This window comes from Anas platyrhynchos, chromosome 5 (genome assembly GCF_047663525.1).
Source record: "Anas platyrhynchos isolate ZD024472 breed Pekin duck chromosome 5, IASCAAS_PekinDuck_T2T, whole genome shotgun sequence".
NCBI classification, from domain to species: Eukaryota; Metazoa; Chordata; class Aves; order Anseriformes; family Anatidae; genus Anas; species Anas platyrhynchos.
This window is the reverse complement of record NC_092591.1, coordinates 57,844,533-57,862,543: the sequence shown is the minus strand read 5'-3', so window position 1 is coordinate 57,862,543 and position 18,011 is coordinate 57,844,533. Positions and strand designations below refer to the sequence as shown.

The 18,011-nt window shown below is 39.2% G+C and overlaps 1 long non-coding RNA gene across 1 annotated transcript in view; it reads left to right on the top strand.

The window, feature by feature from the left end:
* Window positions 1-16,408, top strand: part of LOC119717059 (uncharacterized) — an 82,923-nt gene extending 66,515 nt beyond the window's left edge. The window contains exon 4 of the long non-coding RNA XR_005266031.2: window positions 16,246-16,408. This is a non-coding gene — a long non-coding RNA (uncharacterized lncRNA). The remainder of the gene's footprint in view (window positions 1-16,245) is intronic.
* Window positions 16,409-18,011: the final 1,603 nt, after the last annotated feature.

The window sequence follows — 18,011 nt, the reverse complement described above, 5'->3', positions numbered from 1 at the left end:
CCAGCGAACGGCATGGACTGGACACCAGGTAATAATGAAAGCTGTTCAAAGAGCAAAGCCTTGGCTTGGTTGATTCTTTTACTAATTTCAAATCAAAATGAAGTATTACAATCTATTCTTGAAAGAAATTAATCGAAGTAGAGAGCTATTCAGTAGAGTCATTGTACTGCAGAAGTCAGGTTCTGGATTAGCTGTCTACTTTTGGTTTAAAAAAAAAAATGTTTGAAATTTACATTTGAGCAAGAGGGAATAAACTTGTAAGGGTTTGAGGGCCGATGTTGTTATGTTAACCTGGGCAACCACCTAACAGAATATTAAGAGTAAAAATCTCACTAGAAATTAGGCAAGAAGCTGATGAACAGAGGACGAGATCTGTCATGGGTAGGAAAATTGCCTAGGAAAAGTGCCGAAATCAAGATGGCTTAATATGGGAAAGAAATGGAAAGTAAACCCATGGTAAATAGTTCCTTACTGATGTTTTTAAAGAAAAGCTGGTGAGAGAAAGTGGGACTTGCCTTTAATACAAATAAGGTTTAGACTGAGGATAATCTAGTTTGGGCCAAAACAGCTGGAGGGGATGAAGAGGGAGGGTGTCAGTGAAGTAATGCAGTTCTTAACGAGACCGAAAAGTATAAAAATACAATCTTAGTAAAGCCGAAATGAAAAATAAGCATATTATACTTCAACCTGGTAGGGGAGAAGTAGCAGAGAAAAACAACTGGACAACTCCTACCAAAAAAAAACCAAGCACCTGGTACATGAAACTGTTTGCTCGAGTTCCTTTTTATTTTTAATAGATCATTAAAATGGTAAATATGGTGGTAAATAAAAGCATTAATTAGGAAACATATGCATGGTGATAAGGATGGTCCTAGATAACTTTCTGTTGCTTCAGCTTTAATAGTATACAGAACTCAGAGCTTTAAACCAAAGGTTAATAGAAAGTATTAAAAACAAGGAAACAGAAAGCTCTGGGGATTGATGCATAATAGGATAACACACCAAAGATAAATTTTGCCACATCTCTCTTTCATATATCAAATTCTCCATGTAAAGGATTTGTTGTTGAAACCTGACCTCAGTAAATCACTTCTTATGGGTAACGTACGAAAAATCATAAAGGCTGGGGGCAGAGGGAAGTAAGAGGGAAACTATGTAAAGTGGCTGAAGAATTCTACAAAAATATATTCCAAAAGTAGAAAATTTTGACTGGAAGTAGATTGGAGTTATTTTAAAGGCCAGCTTTGGAAACATTGTTATATAATAACATAGGAATAAAAAGAAGGTACAATATAATTAAATTATTGCAACGCCCCAAATTATGAAATCATTGTAAAAAAATGAGCTTCATAAAGGAGAAATTTGGTGATTGAGGAGTGACTGAAGGGGGAAGGCATTTAATACTACAAAGGATGATGCTATTCTTTTAAAAACTAGTCCTAAGAATGTCTTTTGCAAGATCTGAGCTAATCAATTGGGAATGAGTACAAAGAGAAGAACCTGAAAATATTTGCACATTACAGAATGAGGGTGAACTACCGCTGTGACGTGGGTTGAAATAAAGCAATAGTTACATGCACCTGAAGAAGTATTCCCAAAAGGGACAGCAAATTGCTAAGGTCACATATGACAGTGCTACATGTCATTTAAATTATTGCGTGCTGTTCTTGCCCCTGTGTCAGTAATACAGTTCCAATAGGAAGAGGTGTAGGAAAAGGCTGCAAGGATTAATGATGGGATGAACCTCTCTGCACAGAGCAGATTGAAATAGCTTCATTTGTTTAGCCTAGCAAAGTGAAGCAGAAAAGTAGCTTGCTTGCTCTTTACAAGTGTGTTAAAGGAGGGAACGCCAGACAAAACAGCTGCTTAAGAGAAAGGAAAATATTGGCAAAAGAACAAATTGTGTTATCACCTGGTCTTAATAGGCATACATTTGGGCTGGAAATGAGAAGATCTCTTAAGGACTGAAGGAGGGAGATGCCAGAAGTGTTGTTTTATAGTAGCAATGGGAGAAAAATGCCAAGGTTCTTCTAAGATAAAATATGATTAATTCATAAACCGGATTCTGTGATGAAGCAGCTTGTGATAGCAGGCAATTAGTTTTGATTTAGAAGGCTCCTTCCTGCCCTGTGTTTGGGATTCATTAAGCAGTCTTCCCACCTGTCTCAGAGTGCATGGTGCACAGGATGGCATGGCAGCGAGGAAGCACCAACAATGTCATTTTCACCCGTGTTGTAAAATCAGGGGTATACCTGTTGAGATTGTTAAAGTCACTAAGGCTGTTCTCTCGCCTTCTGTCTGACTGCTTGCCACCTTGGCAGTTTGCTGTTTGTCTACCTACCATCTATCTCGTGGCAGTTTTGCTATACCAACAGAATATTTGGCCAGTTTTAGCCTTCTCTATAGAGCACTGAAGGACAAGGAAGAATCCAGAGCTCCTCCACTGCAGGTAGGTCTGAATTCCTGTATCTGTTCAGTTGTGGAGTTGCCTCCTAGAGCCCTCCTAAAGGGTCTGCCTCCACAGGAGTGGACGCAGGGAGTCAGAGGGCAATTACTGAAGTGCTCTTGGGCTTCACCAGCCCATGCAAGGTGGGGCGTCCATTCTGGACAATTCAGTAAGACCTGCTGAGCCATGCTGGGTCTCAGTCCAGCATGAAAACCAGTCCCAGAATCAATAGCTGTTGCCGATTCCTTTTTGCAGTTTTCTTCTAGTGAGCTTTCTGGTTTTCTGCGATCACCGGGCAATAGGAAGCCAGCTAAGAATTAATTCACATTGTTGTTGTGCATTAGTAATCAGTGCCTGCATCCCTGTTCTGAAGTATATGTGCTTTAACAGTGAATTAAATTACATTTATACACAAACTGAAAAAAGCACGAGTGAATGTATCTTACACAAATGACAACTAATTTTTTTACTGTGTTTAGTAAATTAAAAATATATATGGTGTCGGTAGAATATTTACACAGATGCTACAGCTTCAAGAAGAATAAAACAGAAACAAGGTAATGAAGAAGAATGTCTTTTTATATATATATATATATAAATGGAGATAGAATGTTAATAATGAGAATTGGATCTATAATGGAATTTGTGAGTGAGGTAGGGTAAGAGTTAGATACTGCCTTTAAAAACCCATGCAGTTGGATTGTTTACCAACATATCTTTGTAAGAAATTTTTAAAATAAGGAACCTATCTACCAGAAAGTCTTTTCATGTTTCTTTCTACGAAATTGTCATGAAGCTTTGACTCTAGATAAGGGAATTATAATGAAATAAGGGAAACATTGTTTAGTTGTCAAAACGAATTTGAAGTGTGACATGTGTGGGAAGAAAGAAACCACAGAAAATTGGATATTGGCTCCTTGAAATTTACGTATGTAATGTGATGACTGTGGATTGTCTAAAAGAATCTAGCTCTTCATGGTTGGTAGAATCAGCTATTTTACTGACCTTTCTGATTTTATGTTTTATAAAGAGTGTTATTATTGAGGAAACATAAACAAATACTGCCAGACAGGTGAAGTATTTATCTGTAATCAACTTAATATTCCATGTTTCTGCTTTTTTGCAGCTTTATTACTGTGCTTGCTCGAATTTCCTTGTAAATGAAATGGTAGATTTTAAACGAATGTTTCAGAGTAGCCATGAAACAAAATACTTTTTGCATCAGAAACAGAGTATTGGGTTTTCTTAGATGATTAAGATTCAGTTTTATACAAATAACTACTTAGGTGCCGTGCATGGGAATCAAAAATCAAATGTTTTAGTGTAAGAATGACTAATGCTATTTCTTCTAATTACTGCTCAATAAGGTTAAAGTAGGTAATGCTCAGGTATAAAGGCAGATACAGAAATATATTCTCTCTCTCATGTGTATGTATACGTGTGTGTATATATATATATATATATATATATATATATATATATGAAGAGTCAAAGGATGAATGAACACATTTTAAAATACCGATATGAATTTAAGGCATTGTGCTTCTCTTCTAATAGCCAAGCATTTGCATAATGATGATCATATCAACTTCAAAAGAAATGTATAGAATCCTAAAGTCAGCTTTGACAGCTGTAGCAAAGGGAGCTATCTCAGTCTTTTGTTTTGGATGTGCCTTTATAGAAAATCCCGGGGTGTGCAATAATGATAGTGCCAACGAGCTTCTGTAGGACAACTTGTTCTCCCAATAATAAGGTACAATTCTGTATAGACTACCGGTGGCTTTTTAAGTTTCTTTTGAATTCTGCTTGTACACGCTGAGGCACCTCATGCATGCCCTGTGCTGCAGTACGAAGGCTCTGCCCTTTTCTCAAAGCAAAGAACCTAAAGATCAAATACACGATGGACCCCAGCGCACCTCCCTCTGGAAACATGGAAGGAAAAAATACACTAAACCAGACTCTTTAAAAGTTTGAGCTTCTACAATGGACAAACACGCTGCATTTTTGCATGTTCCAAATAACGGTAGAATCAAACTGTGCTGGCGGAGGGCAGATGGACTCTGAGGCGAACAGCATTTTTTCTTTCATTTGCCCAGACAGATTCCACCATGAATGGTTTTCATTGAGGTGCTGTTATTTTATGGCAAGTCTGCCAACTTCAGAATGCATAATTGGGTTCATGATCATGATAAATTACGTCACAGCAAAATGGAAGGAAACACACAAAGCAACAGTGCTAGGACAGCTTGCTGGTTACAATGCCAGTCTAGAACCCATTATAACCCATTTCTTGATTGCATTTAGGCAAATAATTTCAAAAGCATCTAAGTCAATTAAGAGCTCATTTTGAAAGCATTGTAGGCACTCAGAATTTAAGCCTCTTTGAAAGGTGTTTTTGAAAATATAGCTGCAGGACAGTTCCGTAGCTGCAAGCTGGGGATCACAGCACTTCTTGCAAAGGTGATGTGTGAATAAACATTCTTGAACAGGAACTGGGGAGGCAGACAGGCTGCATGGGCTGCGGGACTGTGAGTGTTTATTGACTATAAGTCATAGCTTAAGCAGCCTGCACATCTCTCCTGGCTGCTGGTGGGTTGTGGCTGGCTCCTACATTTGGGTTGCCACAGCTGTTTGCACAGTGGCACAGCGAACTTGATCGAGGAGTAGATCCAGCTGGTAAAGGATAAAATATATGGTGACTACGTGGCAACACAAATGCCTGTGCCAGCCAGAACACTGGGTGGCATGTGCAGGAGGAGGAGGTTGCTGGGAAGGAGGGTGGGAGCCAGGTGAGCAGCCTGCCGCCTGCTGAGTGGGAGATCTCAGTCCAGCCTTATTCTTAAATGTTAATTGAGGCACAGAAGGGTTTTGTTCTAATGTACAAAAAGGATTGAATGTGGGCTCAGGAGAAAACTTGAAGATTTTGGTCACTGATTTGCACACAAGTAAAACTGGCCCTCTCACTCATGTATTAAAAAATAGAAGTAAAACATAGTGATGGCCTATGAAAGAGATGATTTAGGAGTCAAACTGTCAAATGTTATATTTTGATTTTTATAAAGAAGGTAGAAGCCTTTAAAAAAGACAGGTATAATTATTTATAAATTTTCTTAGAAACTTATAGTATGTCTAGTACAGCATTACTTTTATAATTACTGCTGCCTAATTGTGAGATAAATCATTGCTGCATTACCCTTTTACATTTGTGATAGGGATACTCATACTTCAGGTTTGTCTTTCCAGGCTTCAGTGGCGGTATACTAAAGATGAATTTCATCTATTCCATGTGACACAGGTTGTTTAACAGGAAAATGTTTTTGTTAGAGGAGCTGGGTTAAGGGTCCATCTGGAACCAATTGAATTCTATAATGGCCTAACCTTCTATTTCTAGAGGGAAAGAGGAGGAAAAGCAGGGAAGAAATCCAGGCTAACAATGTAGTTCTGCAATATGAATTTAAGAACATTCCCCTCCACTCCCTCCAGCCTCTTGTTCTCTTGCTGTAATTTGCCCCATCCTCAGCTTTGTGCATACAGACATTTCTGTGACGTCCTGTAAATTAGACTGTTCAAATAACTGCTCTTAGCAGTCTTCATCCTAAAAGGATGGGGGGAGCACCTAAGTAGAACAAATGAGGGAAAAGCAAATTATGCGATGGGAGAGGAAATGAACATGGGTCTAGGAGAGTAGGCTGGGAAGACAAGGAGCTCCTCGAGCCATTATCCCTCGAGCCAGTCATCACTAAAAGCCCATATGTCATGTAACTAAGACCCGGTTGTAGACTTTGATGCTCAACAGCCCTCCTTAGATTACCAAAGTATCCCCATGTACCTTCCAGGACTGCATACGAGGGCTCTGTCAATGTATGAAGTACTGTAAAGATACAAGACTACATATTGCAGCCTGATTCAAAGTCCGGTGAAGATCCCAGATGTCTTTCCTTTATTGCAAATGGCTTTGGACAGAACCTGTGTGTAGCGTTTCCACATCAGGTGGTAGGAATTCTGCCCATCATGTGGTACAAATCAGGCTGAGTTTATTTAAAAAAAAAAAAGGGGGGGGGGGGGGGAATGGAGAGTTGCAGTAACACTATGTGAAGCTGCAGGTATAGCTTTAAGGCACTTTTTTAATATTAGAACTACACTGAGGCAGCATTTGCTTGGTACTGTGCTGTTTATAAGCCACAAACTTCCCAAGGCCGCCATTTTGTAATCCCGTTCTCACAGTCAGGCGCCATGTTACGCAGTTCCTTCCACAAATGCAGGCAGCCTGAAAGAAAGCAAATTACTGCAAGTTGTCCAGGATGAAAAGAGTTATTGTACGTACATTGATATACATCACAGGACTCTGAACTTTTTTGATTGTGTGGTTTGTTTCTTTTCAAATAAGCTTGCGTAAGAGTCATCACTGATGTATCACTGTGGTAGCTTATGCAGCTTTAGCAGCGTAAAGTAAGGCCCCTGCCCAAACCGCCTTAAAACGTTTTTAGTAAGCTATATAGAGAAAAATGTCTCCAAGAAAAAAGTGCATTTCCTTTTAGAAGGTGACAATTGGAAACATTTTATTTCTAACTCATATTGTACCATTAGCTCACATCTCATATGTTAACTATGTGAGGGTAGACTGATGGCAAAATGTAGAAAAATTATTACCTTGGTAATCAAAACAAACAGCTGTGAACTCTGAAGCTGTGAATTTTCTGTAGCTTGTGTTCCATAGCGCCATATCCTTGACAAAAACATTATAGGCAAGAGTATGGCTAGAGGAAATTAATGTAAAAAGTGTTGATTATAAAATACTGGTGACTGTCTTTGTGTATGTGTTGGGGAGACAACAACTGTGTGGCTTACTTGTAACCCCATCTGCTTAAGTGCACTGCACAGTTGTTTGAAAAACCTTATAAAAAAGATAAAATCCTGAGTGCAAAAAAACTAAAAATGCATCTATATTGAGAAAGTGTAGCCAATTGATTATTCAGCTGGCAAAATGGAAATTTCAAGTTGCATAGACAGCTAATTGTGGCCTGCCTATGGAATGACAGGTCTATAATTTTTAGTTTTGTGCACATTCAAAGCCAGTCACCTTGACACTTAACAGTCCATTATCTGCTGGCCACCGACCATATGATGATATTCAAAGAGTGACAGGTCTTTTCCATTACAGAATGATAAAATGCACTATGCTTTATTTGGATAAAGCTGTCTTCACAGACAGAACAAACCAGGTGCTTATCTGATCTTTGCATGCAACAATGACATTGGGACACCTTTTACTCCACAGGGCTAACCCTTTTTTGCTGTCTTTGTTGTTCTTTGGGGATAAAGATGAGGGAAATTGGTCTCCTCAGCATTGTTTCCTAGGAGAACAGGTAAACTGGTATTCATATCTATTTCTTTCAGTATTAAATAAGATAGATTGCAGGAAGCATTGCGACCCACATCATGCAACTACATGATTCATAACCTAGGAACAGCATCAATTGTATTTTCAGTGTGAATACACAGCAAGGTCAGAAAACGTGTCCCAGGATACTTGTGACCGAATAAAAATCAACGACCCACCACAAATCAGGCTGAGAGCTAGCACTGAATTCAAACTCAAACAAGGGGTTGGATGCAGCCAGGGATTCTGCGAGTTCTACCGCACCTTCCTTGGATGTGGTGAATCTGTCTGTGGCTCTTGCTGGGCTGAGACAGGAACACAGGATAGCGACCTTCTCTCTTTGTGGGGAAGACCTAGCTTGAAGAGGAGGTGGTGTGATGGTGCTTCCTTCTGAGGTGCTGCTTTTTTAGCTTAGGGCATTCCCTGGCTGAGCATATCCCCAGGGCGTTGGAGTATCTACAGAGGAACATAAAGCAGTATTCTGTGCCAAAAACTTAAGTCACGATAGACAGAGAAAGACACGATAGACAGTCTCAGAGCTTGCTGTGAAGGGAAGGCTATGCCTTGGAACACTACAAGCAGTTTGAGTGCCGGAGCATGCAGTTTTCAGGAGCCTTGTTAGAGATGGGCCCCAGCCAAAGCCATAAACTCTGCTTTGGCCTCAGAGCTAGTTTCTGTGCTGAATAGTTCTCAGTGAATTGGTCTTGTTTATTTATTTCCAAGTGTGAGGTTTTAGTTATAAATTCAGAATGTGCCTTTAGGAAAAAAAAAAAAAAAAAAAAAATATATATATATATATATATATATATATATATATATATTTCTGAAGTTTTATCAAGAATCAGCGTTGTTTTTCTTTGCCTCTTCCAGTTCCTAGGGATATTAGTGCAGATACGCACTGATTCACTGTGTGCTGGAGCAAGTGGTATAGAAGTAACCATGCAGAACATTGAAAGAGAGAAGTTTTATCATTTTAGAATGATCTTAAAATGATAACAATCCTGTGAATTACAAATTCGCAAACCAATTTCTTGAGCAATTAGACTTAGCAATAATAACCTTTGCCACTAGAAAACACGATCTACAGATTTTTGAAATGATACACAGCTGCCATTTCAGTGTTAAATGTTATTCCTCTGGCTCCTTGCTCATCCAGTCACGAGTGAAGATAAATCTACAATATTTGTGATTTTTTTCCATAAGAATTGCAGTTCATATGCAAATGTACAATCTCCTATGTGTATATATACATACATACTGTGTATATACAGCGTATTGGATGTATTTATAGCTCTGGAGAAAAGGCTAATGAAGAGAGCATACTCCGAAGTGAACAGTCACGCGACTTCATTTGTTCCCTACATGCTGCAATAATACTAATAATACTACACCTTTTACTCTACAGAATGGCTTGTACTTGGGGAATTGTGTTTCATCCAATTTTCTTGCAAATAATGAACAAGTTCCCTCAGGTTCATTGGCACTATCTTGTGCACACTTTTTTGGTGTAAATTATTTATTCTACTAATTTAACAGCAAACAGTCCTGGATAGTGAGCTTAGTGAGGCAATTTCATACGTATTGGTTGTAGGTTAATTATTTAGGGATTGAGATATCTCTGGTAATGCCAAATAAGTACAGACCTAATCAGAGAAAGCAATTGAATGCGGCTAGGTTTTCCAAATCTCAGATTGTGCAACCATTATATGATGGTCATTAAGTTTGGTGCGTTATTGCAAAAGAACATGAATGTGTTTTGAGGTAGTCCACGCGTTAACCCTTATGGTTCCTGGCATTTCCCAGGTGATCGATGCTGATCACTCAGACCCAGCTGAGCAGAATACTCGTATCTCCATGTGCTGTTATTGTGGAAATGGAGATAGTTAAGGATGTTACTGGATATGCATCTCATGGGATGGCTTAACGGTTTGGGGGCTGATGAAATACGGATGCTGAAGAATCAATGGGTAAATCATATTTAGCAACTAAAATAAACATTCTCTGGTTTTTGAAAGGTGTTGTGCAGCCACGGAGAGGACATTGCTCAACTGTTATAGTTTTTACAACTTTAGAGAAAGATGTTGGTGCTAATAGACTAAAAAACGTTAAATATGTTGAGTCCTATGTAGCATCACTATCAGGTGTCAGTTAAATGAAAATACCTATTTTTTAAAAGTCACTGAGGGGAAAATACTCCTAATCGGCATGAGGGTTTTTTCAGCTGATGTAAAACGAGTTAGGCAGCTCATTTGAGAGAATTGTATTCTATGAGCAGAACCTGGGAAGATGATGAATGAAAAGCAGCGTAATGAGAAATCATTAAGGAATGTTTGGTGTTTAGAAAATGTTGATGCTGGGGCATAGTTGTTTCCATGCTGTCACCTTTATTTCTACAACAAAGTTAGTGCTCTGTGCTGTGTTGTGCTTTATTTCTTAAGTGGCATTCAAATCAGGGCCAAAAGGAAGGGCTAGTAACTCTTTATCTTATGTCCATGTTTTAGTATCTCTTCAGTAGCACTGGGGCACAGGTGGAGGGTTGGTCTGGTTTTCAAAACCACCAGTGCAGTAATCTGTTCTGCAGGGCATTTGTTTTGGTAGGGTTTGGACACATCTCTTGGGTGCAGATTCCTTTTTAATGTTAAATGTAAACAACATCCTAAAACATGACTTGAAATTGCAGCAGGTGGGGGTGAAGATCTGAGATGATCCCCTTTTATCTAAACCGTTTCATTCTACAGGTTTAGGTCAGCCTTCATGGCAGTGCTTGAGCCCTGCCGTGTTCTCTAAGGATCCATTTTGCAGGAGGAGGAAAGTTGTTCATTGCAAAGCTTTAGGATTCACGGGCTTTCCAGTGTAGAGAGTAGAGGACATGATGGTGAGATGACGATAGTGTGCATTGTTGAAGGGATGCACTGAAGCGTTCTGCATTAATTGGATTTTCTTTAGCACGAAAGCCTTCGTGCCAGATGTATTGCACTGGTAAGAGAGATGAATAACTGAAGCCAGATCATTAACAAGCCCGATAGGATGGAGTCACTTAGCAGAAGATTGAAGGAAGCCTCAGTTGTTGCCATGTAAGGGCATTGCACTAGCAGGGATTTAAAGAGTACAGCTAAATATGTTTCCCATTTCCCACTCGGTTGATCTGAGATGCATCCTAACAATGTTTTACCCTATTTTGCCATGTAAAAATAAATACCATCCTCTGATGAGGATGAAAAGCTTGGATGGATCACCTGTCCTCTGGTAGGAAGACATGAGAATCTGCTGAGTTCTCCAGTTGCTGTGGGATTTTTGCTTTTGTAAGGAGAGATCTAAGAAAACTCATGATCAGTGGAAGAAGGTAGGAGAATCTTGGACAGTATTTTAATGATGAAGTTGCTTCAGGGAAGCAAGGAAGAGACTAGGGGCTGGAGTCCATTGCTAGTCCATGGCTGCCTTCTGAAGAGAAGTCTAGAAGATGGATGTTAAAATCTGTCCAAGGTTCTAATGAAGCTATGGAATAAAGAGCTTAGGGATCATTCAGCAACTTCTATTTTATGGAACTATGGAAACTAAAAATTAAAAACATGAAAGGAAGACTGTAAGAGTTGTAAGAGTGCATGAGGAATGTTGGCAAAAGTATGAAATAAAACATATACAGCTGTGTTGAGAAAAATACTTAACTCCGTTTTAAATGCCATGAGTCATTAGGATGTTTCAAAAGGCAAAAACCAGAATGGTTTGGTTTTCTGGAAAAAAAGAAAAAAAAGAGGAGGAAAACTGTCGCAGTTAATCGTAAACTGTTTTTAATTATAGGAGTATGCTGCACTTCTGCTGAGGTGCAGTCCCTGTGCTCTTAAATCCACCAGTTTAGGATCGTGCAGGTACACATGGAAATGGAAACACAGCTAATCAAAAGCTTCAGAGTTACACGGGGGGAGTGTAGGAAGGTTGGAAAGGGAAGTGTGGAGGATTTGGAACAACTGGGCCTATGCTAGTTCTTGTGATTTTAGAATCTTATTTTGTTAAGACAAGGTGCCAAAGACAAGTAAGAAAAATGACTTTTTCGTAATTCAAGAGTTATGTGAGCTGGTAGGCTGGAAGAAAAGAAAGAAAATCTCTTCATGTTTGGACAGTATAGCTATTTTTCCTATAAAGCTGAGCACATATAGAAAACTGAGCTGTGCAGTGTAATTAAAATTGAGGAATACTGCATCTAATTTAGCGATGCTAGTCTGATCGGTGAGTGAGAGCAACACATGAAAGACACAACTTTGTGAAATGAATGGTTTCCTGGATGTGATAAACCACTTGTACTTTCAGTGCGAGGCAGAAAAATGGATACAGACTTAGGGAGCTGTGATGGATGGGTCTTTAAAAGCCTCCCAGTTTTGGGAAAAAATAAATATTTATTTTACTAACCTAGACGGAGATGCTCTAGCCAGTCCAGTGTTTAAATTTATGCCTGCATTACACATCTTAGAGTTCTGTAAAGAGCTACCTGAAATGGCTGTAAATGAGTAAGCCGGGCAGTGGAAACAGTCGTAGTAAGGAACTCGACAAGCCCAACTTCGTCCTGTTTAAGAAAATTCTGTTTTGAATTCTTTGTTTTCCTTTTCTGTTTGTGCATGTTAAATTATCAGTGCAGGATGCAGGGAAATTAGCAGATTATAAGGGTGCAATTTTGTTGGATGTGACGCCGCACATCCAGCGTGTTGAATATGATGCCACTGGGTGACTATTCAGTAGCAAAGCACTGCATCCCACCCTGTCAGGTTCCTTGTTTCTGCTTTGCTGATCTGAGCTGAGCTGCTTGCTGTAATATGACATGAGATGCAGCACTGTGTTTCTAGCAGCAGGCTTGTTCATCTGCTCGCAGATGGAGTTCCCCCTTCTCTTTGTGGCATGGGCTGGGCATTTTGCAGAGAGGATGCTGTAGACAGGCACAGCAGTCAGGATTTTAATCCTTTTCCTAACAAAACTCAATGTAAGTCTGCAGAAAGTTGACGTAGCTTGTCTGCTAGGCTTTCTGCAGTAGTTGTTTTTTATTTCTGCTGTGAAGTAGTTCTTAAATGTAGTGCAAACCAGTGTGCAAAAGGTGTCTGATGCTTTCCATTGTTTTACTGAGCTGTTTCCCAGTTTACCTCCTGGCTAGTGGCATGGAGATACAGCTCAGCCCATTTGCGTGAGAAGGAGAGCACGGGACTGGTCTGGATCCAACCAAAGTAATCAGAGAAACTTGAAGTAAGAGCACCTGACAGATTCAGGGTTTCCTGGGTGGGATATAGCCCTTGAAATCCCCTCAAGAGAGTTATATTTTGTATTTCAGGGACATGTCTTTCAATGAATCCTCTTGCACATTGTTCTGTAGTATGAAATGCTAAATGGACAATCCACCTGCCTGTTTCACAAGGAGGTCAGCATTTGATAACTGCATTAAAATTGGCCTTTCCTAAATCCTCTCTCACCACAATCTTTGCCGTCCCTCGCAATTTTCCTATGTTCTAATGCTCCACTGTGGAGAAAATGCTGAGTCTTTTGAGATTATTTCCAAACTGTCACCCACAACGAAGCTATTTTGTTTTTGTTTTGGACTGTTTCTTCCTCAAAAGCACGTGAATGGGTATCACAGATATGATACCACGTGGGAAAAATGTCTTTTTTTTTTTTTTTTCATGCTCATGCAAAACTCTTTTTTCTATTATCCTGAAAAAAAAAAATCCCAACATTTTGGGCTTGTGAAAATGCCGTAAAGAATACATTCAAAATATTTAAATGTATTTGTAATCTAATTCTCCAGCCTAACATCCAGTTCGTTTTCAATGTGGCCTATCACTTCTGGTGTGACATTACTGAAAACCTTCTGATTAAAGCCAGCTCTCTTATGCATACTTTACCTCTGTGACCTATGAGTAGCTTGAAACCATTTGAACTCCGTCTAAATTGGATCCCCCTGGTTGTAAGTGTTACTGCGTGTCAGTTCTGTGTCAGTTGGATGGAAATCTTGCTGTAGAGGATGAAAGTTCACAGCTCAGTATTAATCTACTGGGCAAACTACATCTAATGCCTTCAGTTTTCTTGAAATACAGCTGCTGATGACCTCTGACAGGTAAAACACAATATAGGATTTTCTAATATTCATTTTTAGTATAGGTATTTAAAAAGTGTCATGTATCCTTCTTCTGTGCCAAATAAAGAAGAGGCAAAATTAAGAATAGTGACGAGTAGGCGATCGGAAATGGAGACTTCTGTTAATAAAATACGTCTGAGTCCATTACTACAGAATTGTCTTGTTCCCAAAACAGAACGTGCAAATCCTGGCTTCAGTAGAGGAAGCTGTGTACCACTGAGCTGCTGGCTGTGATTCCCCTGATGTCTGTAGGATGAAACATTCAAACTGGTGTGTGAAGAGGAGCTTAACAAAGGAAAAAAAAAATTCTGAACCTGCATGGCTTCTGGAGCAGGCAGCATAAATCATTGCGTGCTGGTGGGGTCTAGCCTTAACTCACAAATAAGAACTAATAATTTAGCACCAGAAACTGTTTAAAAGAAAACCTGTAGAGTTGTGTAAACTGGGTGACACCATTATCAACATCTCTGTTACAGTGCAACACCTTTGCTCTGTCAGCATTAGGGAGTCTTAAATTGTAAGTACATTACATTTGGGTTTGCTTTTGAAGTGACCTTTTTTGTACGGAGAATTCCAAGCTAGAGCAAAAGTTTAATGGGTGCAGGTTTGTAAGTTTGCAACTTGATCTCACTTTTGTTTAAACTAATGGTAAAACCTCTGCCTCTTTCAGTAGGAGCAAGATTTAAATATTTAGTTAGCATCTGAAAGGAAGCTGATCTTGTATTCCTTGCAAATCCCAGATTGTCTCTGAAAACAGTGGGGTTTGGCAAGAGGAAAGAAGTCTAAGATTTAGCGCTGGTTTATGGTGGGATAATGATGACACTGGGAGGGACACTTTTAAGGCACTAAGCATGGATCAGATTCAGCTTTCTCAAAGCCATGTACCAGTCCTGTTGCCTTAAAGAGTGTTTTTGCTAGGTCTGAACGGAGCCTTGGCTGTGAGAGAAACCTGTGTTTAAAAGGAAAATGTAGTCTGTGGAGTGTGTTCCTATTTTATAGTATCTTTTGAGCCCTTTCAACTCCTCTTACTCCCTAGCTACAAGTGTGTCGTTACAAAGCATTGTAATTCGGTAAGTCAGAGAAAGTATCTTGTGTGACTCTTCCCATCCTTGTTCCCTCTCAGGGAAGAACAAAACAACAGTAATAAACCAGTATAGGTATGGCCTGAGGTGTTTTAAAACACCACCTCTTGGATCACTTCTTGGGCAGTTTACGAGCATGTTTTTATGTGGTTTCCATTTTGAAATCCAGATTTTTTAAAATCCTGAGAGCCTGACTCCTTTTTCTGTGAGTCACACAAAGAAGTAGGTTTTGGATTCCAACATGTGGAGAATCCAGAGTCCAAAACCTTGGAGATCTCTCCTGCCAGAGGCTCTAACACCTGCTATCAGAAGGGAGCAGCAGAGCTCCCCATGGTGCCATGCTCTGGTCACTCTTGTGCGGGAGAACAGAGCTCCTTCAGCGGCAATGCCGCTGAGCTTTCCTGTAAACACGCACACACGTTCTGATGTGAATATAATGTAAGGGCATAAGCACTCTTACAGCAGTGTAGCAACAACAAAATGCAAGAAAAATTAAAAAAAAAAAAGGTTAAGCAGCTTGCAGACTGTGGCAATCTTGTTGTTTGTGAGCTTTAATCATTGATTTTTGCTTCGTTAATTTGGCAGTATTGGACATAGTAACTAGCGTTCTGATCCAACAAGTATTTGGGAAAGAGCCCCCCGATGAAAATCCATCAGATGAGTGAATGTTGGAGAATGACCTGTGCACAGTTACTCAGCTTCTGAACTGAAAGTACTAAAGCATGAACTGACAATTATGATCTCTTCCTTTACTGTTTTTGGCTCACAATGTTAATTAAAAGGGAGAACTCCAGATAGGAAGAATAATTTACCCACAGAAGAACTTGCGTATATGCTAATTTTCTTTTTAAGTTGATAGTACACCACAGGTAACTTACATTGGAAAGAATAGAAAGTGTTCCTGAAACCAACAAGGAGGGATGAGGTAGTACGGTTTAATAGGCTTTGTTGCATAGAAATGGCTGGCTAACTGCTTGTTCTAAATAGGAAAGCATAACTGTCAGGCTGTTGGTTTATCTGGCATCTCGGCAGACACATCAGCTAGTCTCAGAATGTTTTCCATCCAGATTTGTTTTAGAAACTGTCGAGTTTTGTAGGCTTAGCCCCATGCTGAACGTGCCACTGGCCTTGTGGAGAGCTGGGATCTGAATCCGTTCTTTTTCCTTTGTCTTTTCCTCTGTCTTTTTTATGTTTTTAATTTTTTCTCCTCATTTCTCCTTTCCAGACATGAGACATCTCCATGGACACGTCATTGTGACAGTGAAGGTGCTCCAAAGAGACACTGTGACTCTGCTTCTCTCAGCCACTGTCAAAAGCTGTGTGCAGATCTGAAAGTGCAACAGGGATCAATGGGAATCCAATGTGGACAAAAAGGTACCCTGGTTAAATTCAAAGTGAGTTTCATGAACTGATTTTAGAAACTGTTTTTCTTTTAAAACACATCTTTCAAACAAGATCACAGTTTTGAATTTGCAGTAATGACATCACGAAAGATAGAACTGCAGCCAATATTTCTGATAGGGAAAATATATATATAAATGGTAAATTTATACTACCCTGACAGAAGAAGGCTTCTCAAGTGCAGAGTTTGGATTAACAGTAACTGACAGAAAAAATGACTTTTTAACGCACAGATTTTAAGATCACCTTATGGGAAAAGATGATACTAAAACCCATGGCAATCATGCATAGATTACTTCTGAAACTTGCATGTATTCCCAGTAAGTCCTCTCTAGATTCCATTTACCCTTTTTCTACTAAGCTTCCTATCTGTATATGCCCCAGTAGAAAGAAACCTTCTAGACATTTACTGGCACAACTTTCTAATTAGGTTTATTGATAATTAATCTGGATAAATCCATGTGCAAAAACATCTCATTATCATTCTTTTAAAGCATGATATAGGGTGTTTGTTTATAGATATTTTTCCATTTCATGTTTTCTGCTCTGTGCATGCTATAGTGAGACTGTGGGTATAGCTTCGTTAAATTTTCAAGTCAGTCTGTGCTTTAAAGAAATTAGTGCTTGATATATATGGCTGCATTGATGCTGACATTTGCCATTTGTACATGAAGATGTTATGACTGTAAGAAATATTTTTACACACATATTTTTGTTTACAATGGCACAATTTTTATCATTTCTGTGTCTTTTTTTTTTCCTAGTTACTTTCCGATTCTTGTCCAAGCATACTGCTCAGTGGCAGGAGGAATAACATATAGCTTGCAGACCATCATCTGCATTCTCTTTGCATTAGGTGTAACACTGGCATGAAAATCAGAGCCCTTGCTCCAATTTTTCCAGCTGTCTCTGTCTCCCTGTGATCTTTTTGTACAAATCTTCTGGCAAATCTTTGAATATGCAAGCTTATGTCCCTTTCTTGAGAGTACACGTGTCTCAAAACATGGGTACAACTGAACAGAATCTTCATTTATTTATTTCCAGTACTTCAAGTGTGTTTAGTGATCTAAGCAAGTACTTAAAACATGTATCTTCCTCCTGTGTCCTCTTGTTCCCAGATTTCTGTGTTTGTCTGGTTTGTTTTCATTCAAAATGTATGAATAAAGCGGTATCAGGATCTTTCCACTGCCATCTTCAGGTCTTTATTTATAGAGTGCTTTCACAGCTTCAGGAATTGTTAACTTTTGGGCAATAAATGTCATCTTACTTCTGAGGTTACATTTGTTTTATTTTTCTTAGCAATATTATTGCTTGAAAACTGTAATATGTTTTCTATTTTGGTCTTTTTCTGTTGCCCCGAGGGACTTGAGCTATTACTAGGATTTGCATTGGCCATGGTGCTGTTCTTACTCTGCACATGGTTACGGGTAGACAGGCGGGAGTGCCAGGGCCAAACATGGTATTCTATTGGAAGAGCTCGTGCCAAGATTCAGGCTTGAACAATTTGGAGGAGACATGATGTCACTGTCTCCATAAAGTGAATTTGGACAGGAACAGCGCATTGTATTTTGGGTACGTGTTTCAAAAATA